This window comes from Lytechinus variegatus, chromosome 13 (genome assembly GCF_018143015.1).
Source record: "Lytechinus variegatus isolate NC3 chromosome 13, Lvar_3.0, whole genome shotgun sequence".
NCBI lineage: Eukaryota > Metazoa > Echinodermata > Echinoidea > Temnopleuroida > Toxopneustidae > Lytechinus > Lytechinus variegatus.
In genome coordinates this window covers 9,716,550-9,737,290 of record NC_054752.1, presented here as the reverse complement: position 1 = coordinate 9,737,290, position 20,741 = coordinate 9,716,550, and the positions used below count along the sequence as shown (strand labels likewise).

General features: G+C 36.3%; 1 protein-coding gene across 1 annotated transcript in view; it reads right to left on the bottom strand.

Moving 5' to 3' along the window:
• Nucleotides 1-566: 566 nt before the first annotated feature.
• LOC121426366 (UPF0538 protein C2orf76 homolog) overlaps nt 567-20,741 on the bottom strand; it is a 43,464-nt gene continuing 23,289 nt past the window's right edge. Inside the window, exon 6 of the transcript XR_005971599.1 lies at nt 567-809. The gene's annotated coding sequence lies outside the window, so the exon portion shown is untranslated. The remainder of the gene's footprint in view (nt 810-20,741) is intronic.

Below are 20,741 nucleotides of genomic sequence, written 5' to 3'. Positions count from 1 at the left end.
AATTTTCCCTTCTTTAGGTGGTGGAAATGGAGTAAGGGGAAGATGGCATGAGGGTTGGGGTTGTTGGATGCCAGAGGGAGGGGGGAGGATGGGGAAACAGATGACCAAGGATGCAGGGGGGGGGGGGTTGATGAAGATGAAATCAAAGTTAAGGTATAGGGGTGTGATGGAATGAGTGTTGGGGAGGGGGGGGGGGGGAGTGGGGGGTGGGGGGGTAATAGATAACCAAGGATGCAGGGGGGGGGGTGGGAGATGAACATAAAATTGGAGTTGAGGTACAGGGGTGAGATGGAATGAGTGTTAGGTAGGGGGATGATGAGTGGTGGATAATATATATCCAAGAATGCAGGGGGGGATGGGGGTTGATGAACATAAAATTGGAGTTGAGGTGTAGGGGTGTGGTGGAATGAGTGTTGGGGAGGGGGAGACGAGGAGTGGTGGGTAATAGATATCCAAAGATGAAGGGGGGGGGGTGTGATGGAATGAGTGTTGGGGAGGGGGGATGAGTCAATGACCAAGGATCAGGGAAGGATGGGTGATGAAGGTGAAATTAGAGTTGAGGGGAGATGAGGAATGGTGGGTAATAGATATCCACGAATGCAGGGGGGGGGGAGGGTTGTGATTAAGATAAAAGAGGAATTGAGGTTCGGAGTGGGATGGGATAAGCGTTTAAGTCAGAGGAAAGAAAGAGAGGGGGGGGGGGTGGAGGGCCTTGGGGTGATGATCAGGGTCAATTACTCTTCTTTTCTCAAGGTCATCCTCTGGGCAAGAGGCCAGGATCCATCATCCAACCGGTGCTGCATATCGCCCTACGGATGAGAAAATAGATGGAAGGTTTACCAGTCAAATGTTGTAAAGTTGTGTGGTCACTGGTCGACCAGAAAAATACATTTTTGTTTTACACTCAAACCCACACATGTCACACACTCAACCCCACACCCTCAGACACACAAAAATATTACATAGGGTCCACAAGGTGAATGGCTGCTATTTTGATTCTCATTTTCTTCACCCATTACATTTACTTTTAATGAGGTTTACCAAGGTTTTTTTTTACCCTGCTGCTAAGAAAGCACGAAATGCCTGTGAGCAAGCAACCAGGGGACCAACGGCTTAAGGTCCTCCACTAGGGACCTGGTAATGAGGATAAATGCCTAACGAGTTTGTAAACCCTTCTTTTCATTTTCCCAACTTCTTTCTCATTCCCTAAAGGCTTATAAATTCTGTAATATGTTTTATCATTGAATTTGAATCAAGTTTATGTGTATGTTATGACTTTTATCAATAGTAGGTTTTTTTCCTTCTACTTTTAACACAACAAAGTTTCGGATGCAGGGGACAACAAACTTTCAGTAGAAACTGGAGAAATATTTGGGACACTTTCATTCCACCTGTTGCCCCAATTATCATGGTATAATATTTCACAACTACCAACTTCTGCAGGCTACAACTGGACTAATATTGCTCCGGGGTGTAGTAAGCTTGGCACCTTTCAACAAAGTTGGCATGAGAATAAGATAAGATTAAAAAGAATTTTAAAACTAAATGTGAGAAAAAGAGTCAGGTGACACAATTATCAAGGATAGCATAGAAGTCCTGAGTTACAATATCTAAATTCTCAACACATACAAGTATCGGTTCACTGGGTCATTTATTTTCAGTCTTTTAAAACATTGTATTATTGACATAAGATTGTATCAGAAAAATCATTTAGTTTTTGTTTAATACAAATACTTGGAAAGTTGCCAATTTAAGTGATATATAAATATAAATATATATATATATATATATACTTTTTCCTAGGCACTTTTCTGTTATGACAATACAATAATTGAACTTGAATTGGTATATTTAAGCTATTCTGCTAGAAATTCATAGTGGATGTTAGATATTATGTTTCAAACACAGGTGGGATTTTTTTTGGAAATTGGTTCAGATGTGGATAAAATATGTAATATAATAATAATAATATGCAACATTCATATAGCGCTTAATGCAATGTTTCTAAGCACTGCATATTATTACCCTGGCTTTAGCCTTTAGCATGGCTACTCTTATGAGGGCGCTTGAGAATTGAAGGAATTTTGCTACTGGGTACCCATTTATACCACCTGGTTGGAGAGTGACAAATGTAGATAAACACCTTGCCAAAGGACGTGAGTGCTGCGGTAGGATTTGAATCCCGGATCTTGTGGTTCAAAGTCCGGAGACTTATCCAACTCAGCCCCAATTAACACCTCTACAAAATGTTGACATTGATACCCCTTTCATAAAGCCAATTATGCGGATAATAGCAGCATAATTTGGTCGTAAAATCAGAGGAGGACAAGAGTTATCCGCACTATTTTGATGCTACAATTATCATCATAATAGCAGCATCGGGACCAGATTTGGACTTTAGGAACGCATTTCCAAAGTAATGCGGATAATTGCCATGGTGCGGTCACAAGGTCACCCTTTTTCCAACGCAACTCCATCGGAGGGGGCGTGTGCAGTTGCCATGACAATTATCCGCCTTTTTCAGGTCTGGCGCTCGTAAAAAAAATAGTGCGGATTATTTTCGGAGTTTGTGAACGCAATTTTTATTGAATTATCCGCATTACTCTTAGGCGGATAATTGGATGATGGGTTTATGAAAGGGGTATGAGTCTTGTACACTTAACAGGGGTGTGAGTGATCACAAATAAAAAGATCATAAAAAAGTTGAAGAGTGTTGAAAAAGTATGAGTAGAAAGAGCTCACATACATTTTGTACAGAGGAAAGCCAAAAATAAGCTGAAATTAAGCTGAGAATAAAAAAAAAATCTGAAATCAGCTAAAAATCAGAACTCTCACACCCTTGACTTAACCACTTGAATGGAGAACCAATGGGATTATTCATGTGAATATGTGTACACATTTGATGTGGGGAGCAGCTTGTTTTAAAGGGAATTCATTAGATTGTAATAGATAATGATCAGGATATAAAGGATGAAGAAGATGATGATGTTGATGATAAAGATGTTGATGGTATTGATGACCATGATGATGGTGACGATGATAAAGATATTGATGGTGATGGTATTATTGATGGTGATGATAATGGTGATAATGGTGATGATAATGGTGATGATGATGGTGATGATGATGCTAATGATGACGATGATGCTAATGATGACGATGATGCTAATGACGATGATGCTAATGGTGATGATAATGGTGATGATGATGATAATGGTGATGGGGATGATGATAGTAAAGATGATGATGATAATGGTGAAGATGATGCTAAAGATGACGATGATGCTAATGACGATGATGCTAATGGTGATGATGATGATAATGGTGATGGGGATGATGATGATAGTGGTGATGATGATGATAATGGTGATGATGCTAATAATGATGATGATGCTGATAAATAATGGTGATGATGATGATAATGATGATGATGATAAAGGTGATGATGATGATGATAATGGTGATAATGGTGATGATGATAAAGATGTTGATGGTGACAGTATTGATGATGATGGTGATGATAACGATGATATTGATGATAATGGTGATGATGATGATAATGGTGATGATGATAATGATGCTGATAAATAATGGTGATGATGATGATAATGATGATGATGATAAAGGTGATGATGATGATAATGATGATAATGGTGATAATGATAATGGTGATGATGATGATGTTAATGATCATGATGATAATGGTGATGATGATGCTAATGATGAAACTGATGGTGATGAAGATAAAGATGTTGATGGTGACGGTATTGATGATGATGGTGATGATGATGGTGACAATGGTGATGGTGCTGCTGAGGACAATGGTGAATGTGGTGATGATGATGATGACAACGTTGATAATCATGATAACAATGATAATGACGAAAATGATTATGATGATCATTACGATAATGACGATGATAATACCGATGATGACAAAGGGACTTCCAATGCCACTACCCAGCTAGACCTTAGCCTAGCAAACCTTCTAAAGCACAATCATTTCAAGAATAAAATCATACCACGTCACCCATTCACCACATCTCAGTTGAGTGCTGTACAATGTGTGATTCAAACCCATGACCCTCTGTTTCAAAGTCCCGAGACTAGTCCACTGGGCTACAACGTTCCACCATGATCATGTAATTACTGTAAAATGCTTTATAAAGATGGTCTCATACTGTCCAACTTTTATCTGAAGGTTATGAAAAAGTTGAACACTGATTTCTTATGACTGAACCTAGCAACCAAAACAAAAATAAAAACACACAGTGACACCATAAACCCACTCCTTACGAGACCCTATGGAATGCCACCAGGAGGGATAGTGTGGCCTGATTTGTCTGCCATTTGGTACATGGCCAAAGACGATGTTGGATTCTTTTGAAAGATGAACTGGTTTAGGGTTCCTTAAACGTGTAAATATTTGTGAAGTTCAAGACCAAAGAGGACAGCGGATCAGCATTTTTTAGCGCTTGACACGAGGACAGCGGCACAATATTTTAATTTCTGTTGACTATCAATCAATCTCTTAAAGAAAAAAAACGATCAAGGATATTCACAGTTAAAAAAGGCTGATTGTGCGACATGCAACCCTTAACAAGGTGCTCCTGCAAGTCTGCGAATCTAAGGAATATTAATTTCCTTTTCTTTCAAGGTGAAAGCCAACTCTTCAGTAAAAAGTAAAATTTGAATAAACAGAGAAAAACTGAACAAGCATGATGGGAATTTTTTTGAAATTTACTTCATTTGCACATCCTGGCTGGTAAATTGCAAATGAAGTAACTGATGATTTCAGCTACTATTTCCTTTGTATTTATTTATTTTATGTGCTATGGATATTAGTGCAACCGATAAATAGGTTATCATCATCATCATCATAATCATCACGATCATCATCACTATCATCATCATCACCACCACCATCATCATCATCCTCATCATCCTCATCATCACCATCATCACCACCACCACCATCATCATCATCATCATCACCATCATCATCATCACCATCGTCACCATCATCATCTGTGAAAGTACAGTCCACCAGATTGGTGTATCATCATACTTGTTATCATCAAAATTATCAATTATCATTTGCTTCCTGATGGTAAAATCTGCCAAAATTGCTTGACTCTCTTATTGGCATATCACCTACCTACATTGTTTGTGAAGATTTGCAAAACTTTGAAATACCGTTCTTCAAAGAATTCCACAACAGATTTTTAAATAAAATTTAAGCATTATACACTTGTTTCATTTTTCTGTATTCCTTAAAATTAACTTTTTGTTAGGGTGGAAAGAATATGGAACAGGTACATTCCTACTGCATTCCGAAATGCGTTCTTATGGAGCGTTGCACGGAACTTTCAATCAATTCAAAGTCCCGAAATCAAGCATATGCCATGCAATTGATACCCTTTTCATAAACCTATCCTCCAATTAGCCGCCTAAGAGTAATGCGGATAATTCAATAAAAATTGCGTTCACAAACTCTGAAAATAAGCCGCATTATTTTTACGAGCGCCCGTCCTGAAAAAGGCGGATAATCGTCATGACAACTGGACACGCCCCCTCCGATGCGGTTGTGTTGGAAAAGGGTGACCTTGTGACCGCACCATGGCAATTATCTGCATTATTTGGAAATGCGTTCATAAACTCAAAATCTTGTCCCGATGCTGCTATTATGCGGATAATAGCAGCATCAAAATAATGCGGATAACTCTGGTCCTCCTCCAATTTTACGACCAAATTATGCTGCTATTAGCCGCATAATTGGGTTTACGAAAGGGGTATAACGCTAAAATTTTCGTTCCAAGGCATAGCATTTTTGTCTTATTGAGAAAAATAACAGAGAGCTACTCCAAAGCATAGCATTTTCTGCTTATGGAGAAAAAAGAGGAAAGATATCCTTTCCAATGCTTCACATATTCTTGCATATTTACGCCGTTCCGGTTACATTGATCTGCTATGATGAGCCGCAATTTTGGTGAAAAGCAGCCGCAGAGCACTGTCCGACCATCGCCTCTGCGCTAGTGCATCTGGCAGCTGTGCCGCCGGGCTAGCTGCATGCACGTATGCCCGTTCTATTGGGATGCACACGCAGGCGACCTGTTCCAAGGACCCCTGTTTTCACAAACATTTGTAGTTCTGTAGCCCGTTCCGAGGACCCTCTTTTTTTACAATAAGACCGCTCCAAGGCGCCCGTTTTTTGTCTCGCCCGCGGCACATACATACTACTTTTTGGTCATGAACCCCCCCTTCGGGGACTTCGAAGAAGTGCAAAGCGGCCCTGTAACACTTCCCTGTCACCTTTTCACTGCATGCAGAACTAGGTTTATAGCTATTAAAAGAATGGGAGGTGTGTCTGTGTTTTGGGGTCTGTGGTATGTTCTCTCTGGCTTGTGAGATCTATAAATAATTCCTCTAGCAAATGCCTCTCATGCCCAAACCCAGATGGACTAATGCCCTCTTTCGTCTCACTGGATGCTGGCCTGGATATTGAACTCCGGTTAAAATCTGGGTTTAAATTAAGGGCAAATTCCCATTTCTCATATGTTCACTGAATAAATATCAATATGTGGATAGAGCTGCAATGCGCTTTTTTGAGCCGGAACCCGGGGGGGGGGGGGCACTTAAATTGACGAGTGGATACCATGAGCGAACCAAAAAACACGTAAAAAGGATGTCTGTTTCACGATAGGGCACGTTACGTACGTAACGTGATAAGGGTGTCAAAAACACAAAAATAATGAAAAAAAGGTATCTATTTTGCTAGGAAAATTTCGTGTTTAGGGTCGAAGTTGCGGGGATGATAAAACAAAATTAAAATGTTTTATAAAGGATGTCCTTTTTGCCCCAACACTTTGTGTTTAGAGTCCGATTTGCGCGAGGTGTAGAAGGTGGGGTCGTACTGAACCAAATAAGGTAAAGCCGACAACCGAAGGACCTGTAACAATAAAACATGCTTGTACTTGTTTAGGGGTTCATTTCGGGAACATTTGCCAAGAGTATCGTTTTGTTTCCAATATTAGGGTTTCACACGCCAATACTTGTTAAGGGGTGCATTTTCAGAATATGGAAATTACGTGTTTAGGGTGCTTTTCGAGACCCCATGGTCGCGCATGGTATCCACTCGTGAATGGAAGCGCCCCCCCCCCCCGAGCCGGAAATGGTCAAGTGCGCACAAAGTTCCACACTTTTTTCTATTGCTTGTGGGTGTGCATACGTGGAGTAATTTACGCGTAAGTATGGCCTCATATGAAGAGTTTGGTGGCAAAAGGGGTTAGGTCCATTTTGGAACATTCCGAGAAAATCATGTTTTTTATTCTCACTTATTGCAATATTCTTATGAGAAACTAAATTGTCATGATGTACTACCCTACCATGTGAACATAAAATTGGGTATAAAAGAAATCTACCTGTCTTCAAGTTTTATATACATTTTTATTTATTTTTTCAAAAATTATCATTGTGGGCCTAACCCCTTTTGCAAGCACACTAAAAATGAATCCAATCTCTTTTGATTAAAAGAGTGATTTTTCTTGCCACTTTTATTCATGTTTTCATGAGAATTTCAAATATTCTCTGGTATCATCAGAGAAACTAAAAATCTATAGGTTTTGAGACAAAAACAATGACATTTATGAAAAATTGGCCAAACCCCTTCTGACAAACTCTTCAGAAGTGTTTGGTTGCAAAAGGGGTTAGGTCCACTCGAAGAAAATCACTTTTTTTTCTCCCATATTGCAATATTCTTATGCGAAACTAAATTCTCAAAAACCCTACCATATGAGTATAAAATTGGGTATAAACGAAATCTACCTGTCTTTATATTTCTTTGAATATTCTTTAAAAGAAAATGTTGTGGACCTAACCCCTTTTGAAACCAAATTGTACTTGACCTAACCCCTAAGAAAAAAATTCTTGCCATTTTTGTTCACTTTTTAAAGGGAATTACAACTTTTCTTTGCTATCATCTTTATAGAGCTACTAAAAATCTTTAGTTCGAGACCAAAAAAAAAATAAAATTTGATGGAAATGGACCTAACCCCTTTTGCAACTGAGCTCTTCATATACTGTTTATTGTGTCTTGGAGTACTTTTCCTCGGTCTCAAGGTCATCTATGTGTGCGTGCGAGAGCTCCATCCAGCTTATATGAAGATCGTTGGTTCACTCGGCTTTCTTTCCCTGCTTTAAAGGACAAGTCCATCCCAACAAAAACTTGATTTGAATAAAAAGAGAAAAATTCAACAAGCATAACACTGAAAATTTTATCAAAATCAGATGTAAAATAAGAAAGTTATGACATTTTAAAGTTTCGCTTCATTTCACAAAACAGTTATATGCACATCTCTGTCGGTATGCAAATGAGGGAACTGATGATATCACTCACTCATTTCTTTTGTATTTTATTATATGAAATATTTTGATTTTCTCATCATTGTCATGTGAAATGATGTTTCATTCCTCCCTGAACACGTGGTATTCCATTATTTCAACATTTTGTGCTTCAGGCAGGGAGGTCCTAATCATCAAATTCATAAAAATTGAAATATTGTATAATTCAAACAATAAAGAAAAAAAGAAATAGTGAGTGACATCATCGACTCTCTTATTTGGATGGAACTGGCTCGTTCATATAACTATTCTGTTAAAAATAAGCGAAACTTTGAAATGTCATAACTTTCTTAGTTTACATCCGATTTTGATGAAATTTTCAGCATTGCGCTTGTCTGATTTTTTTCTATTGATTCAAATCAATAGAGAAAGCGTTGGAGCTTTGTTGCCCAGTAGATTAGTCTTCGGACTTTGAAACAGAGGGTCGTGGGTTCGAAACCCAGCCATGGCGTAATTTCCTTCAGCAAGAAATTTATCCACATTGTGCTGCACTCGACCCAGGTGAGGTGAATGGGTACCTGTAGGAAGTAATTCCTTAAAAAGCTGTGCGCTATGAACGCCTAGCTTAGCCGGGTAATATAGGAGCGCCTTGAGCATGTAACAAGGTGGATATGTGCGCAATATAAATACCCTATATTATTTATTATTATTATTATATACATCCCCTTTTTTAAAACATTTTTTTCAGTCTGTTCTCTTGGGCCTGATGTTACCACCACAAATATGATGGAAAGTTGCCCACAATCGCCGAATTTACACACTATATTAATTATTCATGATTAATTCTACATTTGGCTACCCATACATTTGTAGTAGATAAAATATTTATTTTGAATTTTTGAGCTCAGAATATGGGTCATTTTTGCATAAATAACCAATGGATGAAACAAAAAAAATAATGGTCATCATCGTTTATTTCAAATTGGTCTAATGCCAATCCATCCAATGACCAACTCATCTACTATCGTTGGTCTACCATCAGTTCGTCCACTATCCACATCGTCTAACTGCCATCTCGTGAACTGGTCATTAGACGAAGTGATTATTGGACCAAATGATTGAAGACGAAATGTTGATGGACAGAATGGCATTGGACTAAAATGAAGGTAGACCACGTGATAAGTGGACAAGTTGCCAATTTACTGTCACAACAATTTTGCACGATAGAAAGAAATGTCCCAAATATAATTCACTTTCCTTGTCAGAAGTAGACTAATACCTCGCTAGTGGGTTCAAACTGCATGGCCCCAGCCACACGCACTGCCTGCCTTTCTCAAGACAATAATTCTCTATTTATAGGGGTGTGAAAACTGGATTAAAGACACCCTCGTGCATTTAACATCTCAGTCCCACACATGTACATTCCTGTCCTGGTCCCGTTCTTCTTTTTTATTATTGACCAGGAGCTGATCCTGAGAACGGCCTAAATTTTGAACTACACACAAGGGGGTGTAAATGGGGATATATGTAACACAAACAGAATACTCCTAAAGAAAAGGGAATAAAGGCGTATTCAGACCGCCTCAAGGTTTGGGAATACCAGGTATTCTCCGAGAGTCTGATCAGGAAATTTATTCTGATCTACCCTGATCAGGAAATACTCTATTTTTTGCCATTGTGATTAGGTACTTGTAAAGATTACGATGATATTGAATTGTTTAAGGTTGCAGGTATTTTGGCGATGTGAAAGAAAATTAAAAGAACTTTATCATCCCAGCAACTGATGGGTGCAGGGGCTGTGGGTTGCTGAACTGGTGATTTTGAATCACCAGAGCTGCCAACCTGAACAAGAACATTTAAGTATTTTCAAGGCTGAAAATCAGTATTTTGGTGAGGCAAATAGTATTTATCACAGGAATACCATAGGACAACACACAATCTGAAACTTTTGCATGAAACCATCAGTATTCTTCTCTATTTTCAGTACTAAATACTGAAAATCAGTACTACTTGGCAGCTCTGAATCATGCACCTCTCCTGCTAATAAGACCTTACTGATCACGCTTGTAACTTTGAGGACATATCCTGAAAGGGTCTGCCTTAGGTCGGTATAAATGCCAAAAAAAATAATTATCAGGTGTTTTGAGGACTGAACTAATTCTCGTAATGGCTATTCAGGCAAATTTTTGTTTTTATTTTGGGGGTCTACTTTTTACAAATTTCTGCCACAATTTGCAACACTGCATGACCATCAACATTACAGTGAATCATAAAGAATTTCAGAGGCTATCTTTTAATTTTCCAGAGCTGTTTTTGAGCATTTTGGGGGCAAAATAGCTCAGAGCCATATAAATTCCCCCTATTCTGTTGATCGAGGTGGTCTGAATACACCTATCATCGTGTTAACTTTCATCTTGTAAACTTGAGTTGACATAATTCTGGTAGCAAATTTTTTTGAGTGCAGTTGATTGATTATTTAATCTTTCCAAATCGACAAACACTTGATGAAAGGGAAAATCCCTCTTTTACGCTTTCTAGGTTTATTACATTAAAGAATGGTAACACTTCAAATTTTAACAAGATTTATGCAATGTTTCCGAGAGAAATTACGAAAGGAGATAGGCAGAGAGAGAGAGAGAGAGCGAGGTGATCCACATTTTCTATAACATGATTTTTATTCCACCCCTGATAACTCTAAAAAGCAACATTTCAATATTAATCTACAGCAGAGGAAAATCAAATTTGTGACACATTACAAAATGTGAATCTTTGACTCCTTGCAAAGAGGCCTTGACAAATAACCCAGATTCTGTGATGCGAGAGTAACAGAAGAAAAGATAATGCTTATGAACATCAGAGGGGGATGAGCTCCCAGAGCCCTGCCCACAGCAGGAAAGTGGACACTCCCACTTCATGAATATGCATGAAGTTCATTTCAAAGTGCAGCTGAGATAAAGCTTGACAAATCCGACAGCTATTATCAAACAACTCTACAGATGCTTGTTTTGCGATACATCTCGCTATCAGAGCAAAGGAAGGAGGAAGACAACAACATACATTTCCTCATGCTATACATAAATGTCAATGAAATGTACAGGGGAAACAAATATTTTGAAAATGAAAGACACACTTCTGATGAAAAGAAATCACACATGAATTCACAATGCCGTCACCCTGGCCTTGTAAACAACATAATTAATTGGCTATTGCCGAGACACACACAGAAACTTAAATCAGAAAATATCACATTAAACCCCCCAAACAGACTTAGGTTTTCACATTAATCAGTAGGCTTTATACAGCTCATCCAGTGCCTCTTCAGGTCCCAGTGGGATGTGTTCACCTCTTCGCAATGAAAACTCTGCTCTGTACTTACTTATATTCTGTTTCTTTATAAATTGCAACACATTATGCTCCTTAGGTAGAAACATTTGACATGATTTCCAATGACAGATTAGCTCCCCCCAAAGGAATACTTTTAATTTTCATGGGCTTAACTTAAAGAGAAATACCAGTAGTTGCAGTAAACACTGATTTCATGAGAAAGTCTGTAAAACCAGGCTTAATTGTCAGTATATCATCGAGGATCTAGATCTGGTACAGTTACATAAACTGAACTTTGTGAAATCTTGAAATCTACGTTGAAAAACGTTCACACTGAAGATCACCAACACAGATAGGCACACGTGGGACAGTGTATTATTATTGCAGGAATAAATACCCGACGGAAGTGACCGAATCCACGCTTATTTTGCTTATTTCTCAGCAATTACACCATTTCTCCCAGAATCCTTTGGCACATATTTTTTATTCATACAAACAGACACTTGGGTGGTCATTATATTAGATTCTGTAAAAAGTCATTTTAAGAACGTTACCAAAACTGGAATTTATCTTTAAGGCTTGCTTCTGTTTTCCTTTGATTTGTGTATCTACGTACATTGCAAAAACATCCTACAGATGTTGATAAATTCCAATAATATCAGAGACTAGGCCCCCATTCTGAAGGTTAACTTATGATCATACCGCTTAACTCTTTTTTGGGGGTGTTTTTTTTTACATGAAAATTACAATTAATGGGTTTATTTTCTCAGTGGTAAACTACAGTGTAATTGTGACAAATTTCCATTTTATAATACTCTCCCATATTGCAGACATGTCATTGAAAACGGCCCAATTGGATAGATCTAGAACAGGATATCAGGTATCTGTTATAAGACACTTTAATTCTAATTTCCTAAGAAATACATATCCCCTGTAATAATGCTTCCAGCTACGGTCATCTGAAAAGTGCACATTTTTCAGAGATGTACATTATGCGCAGCATACGTCTAAAGAATAAATATTCTAATGAATCATGACACCAAAGCTTACAATTTAATTACAAGACATTGTTAAAGTTAAATTCCAGTTTTGGTAATGATCTCAAAATAACTTTCGAAAGAATCTAATAAAATGACCACCCAAGTGTCTGTTTGTATGAATAAAAAATATGTGCCAAATGATTCTGGAAGAAATTGTGCAATTGCTGAGAAATAGCAAAGTAAGCGCGGGTTCGGTCACTTCCGTCGGGTCTTCCAGCGATATTATTACACTGTCCCACGTGTGCCTATCTGTGTTGGTGATCTTCAGTGTGAACATTTTCATCGTATATTTCAAGATTTCACAAAGTTCAGTTTAACTTTATGTAACTGTACCAGATCTTTATCCTCGATGATATTCTGATAATTAAGCCTGGTTTTACAGACTTTCTCATGAAATCAGAGTTTACTGCAACTACTGGCATTTCTCTTTAAAATCAAACTTTTTCTTTATGTTTTTACCATGACTTTCCCTACTTCATCTTCTTAATTTTCAAAACACATTTAGCTGTTTGGTGGTCTCTTCTTTCATAATTTCAGGACAAGCACTTTTCACAATATCTATACATCATTCCAGAACTGGATCCAGAAACATGTGGGAATAAACTTTCAGCGCAAGCCGCAAGGACATTGATGAAAACCCATCAGGTTAATCGATGGGGTGGGACTATCATGTTTACTATTACCCCCTTCTCAGATGGGTGGTAAATCTATCTCTTACGCTACAGTCATACCAATGAGACCGACCCCTGACTGATCAAAGCTATTACATTAGTTTGAATGGCATTTTATTGGTCAGTTTGGAGTCAATATCTTTGTTGTGACTGAAGCCTTAAAGGTCAAGTCCACCTCAGAAAAATGTTGATTTAAATCAATAGAGAAAAATCAGACAAGCACAATGCTGAAAATTTCATCAAAATTGGATGTAAAATAAGAAAGTTATGACATTTCAAAGTTTCGCTTATTTTCAACAAAATAGTTATATGAACGAGCCAGTTACATTCAAATGAGAGAGTCGATGACGTCACTCACTCACTATTTCTTTTGTTTTTTATTGTTTGAATTATACAATATTTCAATTTTTACGAATTTGATGATTAGGACCTCATTGCCTGAATCACAAAATGTTAAAATAATGGAATTCCACGTGTTCAGGGAGGAATGAAACTTCATTTCACATGACAACGATGAGAAAATTAAAATATTTCATATTTCATATAATAAAATACAAAAGAAATAGTGAGTGATGTCATCAACTCTCTCATTTGGATGTAACTGGCTCGTTCATATTTAACTATTTTGTTGAAAATAAGCGAAACTTTAAAATGCCATAACTTTCTTATTTTACATCCGATTCTGATGAAGTTTTCAGTGTTATGCTTGTTGAATTTTTCTCTTTTTATTCAAATCAAGTTTTTGTTGGGGTGGACTTGTCCTTTAAAGGCCACTGCACACCATATGATTAGTCTGTGACCCAATTTTTGAATAGTAGTAGTAGCAGTACGACAATACACCGGACGGTGGCCTGTACTGTTTCCAAAAGAAGAAGAATTTGATGCTAATATTGACACATGGAATATGTTACTGTGTCATGTTCTAAATTAGTGTACAACCTTTGTTCAAATCTGTGACTATGCTATCATCCTTATTAGAATGAAAGCAAATCTAGTATCTAGTAATGACGTCATAGCAATCGTACAATTGGCTCCGATTTGAAACTAAATTGGCCTTCACTCCAAAATAAATGCTTGGAATCATCCAAAATTGCGATACAGTATTATCAGCATTCTTTCACTTAATTTGAACCTCAAATAAAAGTTAATTTTCATTCACATTTTCAGAAAATTAGCAAAATGCAATTTCTCCAAAGTCGGATCTTGATCTAGTCGTAAGGTCTGTGGTGGCCTTAAAGTGCACATGCCACCAGTATAAATTTTGCTTCTGCATCTGGATAAAGTTGCCCTATATTAATTTAAAAAATCACACCTTTGTTATCGGCATGCAAACTTTCATAAAATGGTTAGCAAACTTTAATTTCAGAACAAAGTTTTACCAATTTATCTTTAATAAGTATAGGTGCATGGCTTATCCATTAAAAAATTGAAATTGTAAGCTATTATATACGACAAGATGTCTGGACGTCTAGATGTCTTTCACAGAAAGTTATCCCTTTTTGTTTCCAACCGCAGCACTGGGCCACAAACACCATTGGTTGGTGGGAAACATTTTATTAAATCATTGCTCCCTGATGACGTCAAAGAGGAGCAAAGGAATTAGGATAGTGTCAAAGATCTCATTACTGTTCTAAATTCTGAAAATCGTTTGACCCAGATCCCGGCATGAGGTCACCGTTAACGGTGGTAAAAACCATTGGTTCTTGGGAAGGATGAAGCAAATCAATGAAATACACTTCCCCTCATCATAGTACACAGTTCAATGTCCTAATTTCATTTGTATCTATTAGCCAACCTGACAAATAAGCTCCTGAGAATTCAAGTGTCAGGGTTTATATTTCTTTTTGTGAATAGACTCTTGATCATGCAGTATCTAGTTAATATGTTTCCTTTTGTATGAAAATCATAGAAACATGTAGAAAATTTGAATAGTGGATGAAAAGGGACGTAAAAAGAGAATGCATCACTTTTGGAAAACAAAATGGGTAACGATTCTGGATTTGATTTTGAATGTAAAAATCACTGTTTCACTCAAAAATCCACAAATTTCAATATACATTTTCCATAAATCCTTTGAACATATGGTTGTAGCGTGGTCTATCATTGACTGTGTGTTATCAATACATAGTCTTAAAGGGGAAGTTCACCCTAAAGAAAACTTTGTTGTAAAAATAGCAAAAGAAATAATAAAAAATACTGGTGAAGGTTTGAGGAAAATCCGTTAAAGAGTAAGAAAGTAATTAGAGTTCAAAGTTTTGGATTTGTGACGTCATATCGAGCAGCTGCCCCGGTTATGTAATATAAAATGCATGAATTTCAAATTTTGTATGGTTCCTGATGACATAATTCTGTTTTCTATTCATGATCGGGTGTAAAATGATTTGTCTATTGATATACAAAAGGTACAGTGAAAACCATTTTAGATTTTCTGAGAAAATGACATTTCATTGATTTTTTTACCATTCGCTATGTAGGAATGCTGCTCGCATAAAACGTCACAAATCCAATAATTGAAATTCTGATAACTTTTTAACTATTAGATGAATTTTTCTCTAACCTTCGGCAATATTTCTTCTTATTTTTTCTGCTATTTTTACAATAAACTTTTTGTCAGGGTGAACTTCCCCTTTAACAAAGAATACAAAAGAAATGCTAATAAGCCAATCGTCGAAACAGCATGGTCGTCTCATCACAAACCAATTGTGTTCAGTTTTTCTGCGCAACCTGGTTTTGACATTTAATCTTGCTCATTGATGCGTAAAGTGTTCATCTCACTAAAAGAGGAATAATTGAAATATATGATTACGTAAATTTTTAGATATCATTATTCTTTTTCCGTTGAAGAGAAAAGACATGGGAATTCTGGTTTTCTTTTTTCTGGGACGCACTGTATAGTGATAGTCTGATATGTTTACCACTGCAACTGTCATCATCATTCTGCTGCTCCTCCTCCGTATTATTATTATCATTATTGTTATTATTACCATCATCATCATCATCATCATCATCATCATCATCACTATTCATCACCATCAACATCATCATCATCATCACCATCATCATCTTCATCATCATCATCATCGTCATCATCTTCATCATCATCATCATCATCATCACCATCATCATCATCAACATCATCATCATCATCACCATCATCATCATCATCATCATCATCATCATCACCATCATCATCACCATCATCATCATCACCATCATCATCATCACCATCATCATCATCACCATCATCATCACCATCATCATCATCATCATCATCATCATCACCACCCACCACCACCATCTTCATCATGACATGTTGATATACTTGTAAAAAAGCATAAACAATATGAACAATTGTTTGTTTTTATTCTATTAGATGAATTTTTCTCTAACCTTCGGCAATATTTCTTATTATTTTTTCTGCTATTTTTACAATAAACTTTTTGTCAGGGTGAACTTCCCCCTTAAAATATACGTTTTCAGATATCTACTAATACTACAGAGAATAAATTGACCTATAAGTGTATTTGTATAGAGAAACTAAAATGTTTTGAGAGGAAAAGTAATTGTTTTGCTACTTGGTAACATAATTATTGCGGTATATATGTATTGAGTACCGGTTGTCAATTAGCATGTTATCATGCAAGTTGGTTTATTTACTAGACTATGCTGGTATGGTATTATGGGTCAGGAAACTGGCCAGGTATGAGTAGTTGAGGACTTAAGATGGCGCTATCGGTTCGTATCTGCTTTAAAGGAGTACTCCAGGCTGAAAATAGTATGATTTAAAGAGATAAAGGAAATTTAGACAACAAAACAGAAAATTTCATCAAAATCAGACAAGGAATAACAAAGCTATGACATTTTAAAGATTTGCATTATTTTGGTGAACAGCCGTATGCATTCATGTTTACGAGCAAATTGATAATGTCACATCCCAACTTGGTCTTTTCTATAATATATGAAATTTATGTTTATTCAAATTTTGTTCTCCAAGAAGTGACAATTTTGGATTGACAACTGATTCAATACATTAGATATTCATTGCTGCAACTTATTGTATTAAGGGAGACATATCATACGCACATATGAAATAATTATGATTTGTAGTAATAACGTAAGAAAAGGGAAAATGGGGATGTGACAGCATCAGCCCACATAATATTCATGATGACATGCATTTATTCTGTTTTCACAAAATATTGCTTAACTTTGAAATTCAATAACTTTCTCTTTTTTGTTAACAGATATTGATGAAATTTTCAGCAAATACCCTCAGTGAATTTTACTCCATATTCATTTAGATGTAATTATTTTCATCATGGAGTACTCCTTTAATTTCAAAATTCAATAACTTTATTGATTTTTTTTTAACATGTCATCAGAAATTGATGGAATTTTCAGCAAATTGCTCAGTAAATTTTACTCTATTCAAATCAGGTGTATGATTATTTTCTGCCAATATTATCCCTTTAACACATACATAGATCTACATGTAGGAATACAGCTTCCTTTATAAAGGCAAGCTATTCAAAGTCTCAGGATCATATAGATTTCAGTACACAACCCAACGACACCTCTGCACTCTCATCTGGAGGTTAATGAAGACACCATAACTGAAACGATCTCCGATTATTTTAAAGGTAAAAAACAGTGCATGTAGTTGCAGCAAACAATTATTTCATGAGAAAGTCTTTAAAATCAAGGTTAATTGCCACGATATTATCATAGATCTAGATCCGGGACATTGAAATAAACTTATCTTCATGAATTCTTGATATTTTAGCTGAAAACCGATAATTCTGATGATCACTAACACAGGAAAGCATATGTGGGACAGAGTATTATATTGCTTGGAAAAATACCTGACATTTGATGGTATTCTGTGCTTATTTTGCTCATTTATGAGCAATTTTGGCACATTTTAGTGGTAATCTTATTGGATTCTGTTTGAACTCATTTTGAGCTCGTTACCAAAACTGGGGGGTGTTTCACAAAGATTTAAGTATGACTAAGAGTCGCACTTAAATACCGAGTTGCGTACGGTATGAAAGACTTGACCGCATTGGTCAGATCGTGTCATGAGGACGCGCACTAATGCGTATCTATCAATAAGATCGCGCGTTGCATAATCATGTACGCGTCGGCATTTAAGTGCGACTTAAGTCATACTTAAATCTTTGTGAAACATCCCCCAGGTATTTATCTTTAAAGGCCACTGCACACCTTATGACTGTTCACGATCCGAGTTTGGAACAAATCGCATTTTGCTCATTTTCTGAAAATGTGAATGGAACATGTCACTTTATTTGAGGTTAAAATTAATTGAAAGAATATTAATATAACCATTTTGAAAGATTGCAAGCCTGTATTTTGGAGTAGAGGCCAAATTAGTTTCAAATCGCAGCCAATCGTACGACTGCTATGACGCCATTACGACTAGATATTAAATTTTCTTTTATTCTAAGATGAATGACAGCATAGTAACAGATTCGAACAAAGGTATTTGTACGATAATTTCGAACATTACATAGTAAGATTCCAAGTCTCAATATCAAAGTATACTACATTTTATTCCCAAATTGAGTTGCAGACCAATTGTAAGGTGTGCGGTCGCCTTAAAAGGAGCCATTGAGCTTTTGGAAGATTGAATAAAACAACCCATATACTAGTCTTAAAGCCTGCATAAAGCTTTGGTAAAGGGTTCTGAGGCATTGGTATTGCATCACTTCTTGTTCCACATCATTTAAAACTGCAACACAAAAAGTATTTTGTGTTAAAGTAGCCTTTCTCTCTGTACTGTACTGACTGTACAGACCTAGGTCCTAGTCCTATTAGCATTTTTTTTATCATAAGAAAAAAGCTTTCAACAATAAAAAAGGTTAAAAGCTTTTCCCTTATGATAAAAAATGCTCATCAAGTTGTGCACAGTATTAAAGGGGAAAAATTATTACCCAGGTTCACAATGTGAATTATAATCTAATATCCCTGAACATTTGAATCTTACAAAAATTTTGTGGCCATTGATTTCTTTTTAATTTCTTTGATTGTTTGTAAAATATGCATGTGGAATTTGATTTCTAGACCTAGTGCTCTCTCTCTCTCCACACAATAAAAGCTATGACATCAAAAGAGTCCATATCATGTAGTCATGAAATGGAACAGTGAGAGTCACAGACATTGTTAGGGGGATAAAGTTCATAAACCCAATAACATCTCCTTATATTTTGTAAACTTCGAAGTCTACATGCATATTCATTATTTTAGATGTCAAGCAACCTTTCTCTGATGTTAAAACAACCTGCATCAAGTCGATATCAAGTTCTTTCATCTATTCCCTTTTCATGCCACATCTTTTTTTCTTCTTTTCATTTCCCTTCCTCATCTTCCTCCTTTCCTTCATCTTTTCCTGTTTTCCTCTTCTTGTTGGTACTTCTTTTTTATTTTCCTCCTCTTCTCCTATCCTTTCTTCCTCCTTGTCTTTTACTCTTTCTTTCACCCTCTTTCTCTACATCCTTTCCTTTTTCAAATACTTCCAACTTCTCCACAAGTCAACCAATATCTTTCTTCTCCACATAATCACCATTAAAGGGGTACTCCTGGCTGAAAACAATAATATCTAAATACACAGAGTAAAATTCACCAAGCTAAATGCTGAAAATTTCATCAAAATCTGATAACAAATAATGAAGTTATTGAATTGTAACATCTATAGGAATATTTTGTGAAAGCAAATTAAATGCACACCATGAATATTCATTAGGTGGGCTGATGATGACATGCCCTAACTTTCATATGTATTATTTCATCACATGTTAAAATCATATAAATATTTCATACATGACAATGTCTCGCTTATTATAATAAAACAAGTTACAGCAATGAGTAATGCATTAAATTGGTTATCATCCAACTTTAAAAAAAATTCTTGTAGGATGAAATTTGAATAAACATAATTTCATACACTAAAATACAAAAGAAAAGAACAAGTGGGGGAAGTGGAATCATCAATTTGCTAATTGAATATTCATGAAGACATAAATGCATATATTAAATACATCACAACTTTGTTATTCCGTTCCAATCCTGATTGAATTTTTAGTGTTTTGTTTGTCTGATTAATTTCAAAAGTACAAGAATTCATTACTCTGTTATTTTTTTGACCGATTTCCATCAAACCTTCGCAAATAATTTTCTGTATGTCTTATGCTTTTATTAAAAAATCAAGGTGAACTTGAACAAATAGTCTGCTTCGGCATATGGAACAAAATAATCACAAATAGTTTAGTAAATGCCGTAGAAATAAAATCGTAGATTTCAAAAGGAGCATAGCTCTCAAAATGAAAGGTAGAGTCCCATTCTTCGTCAG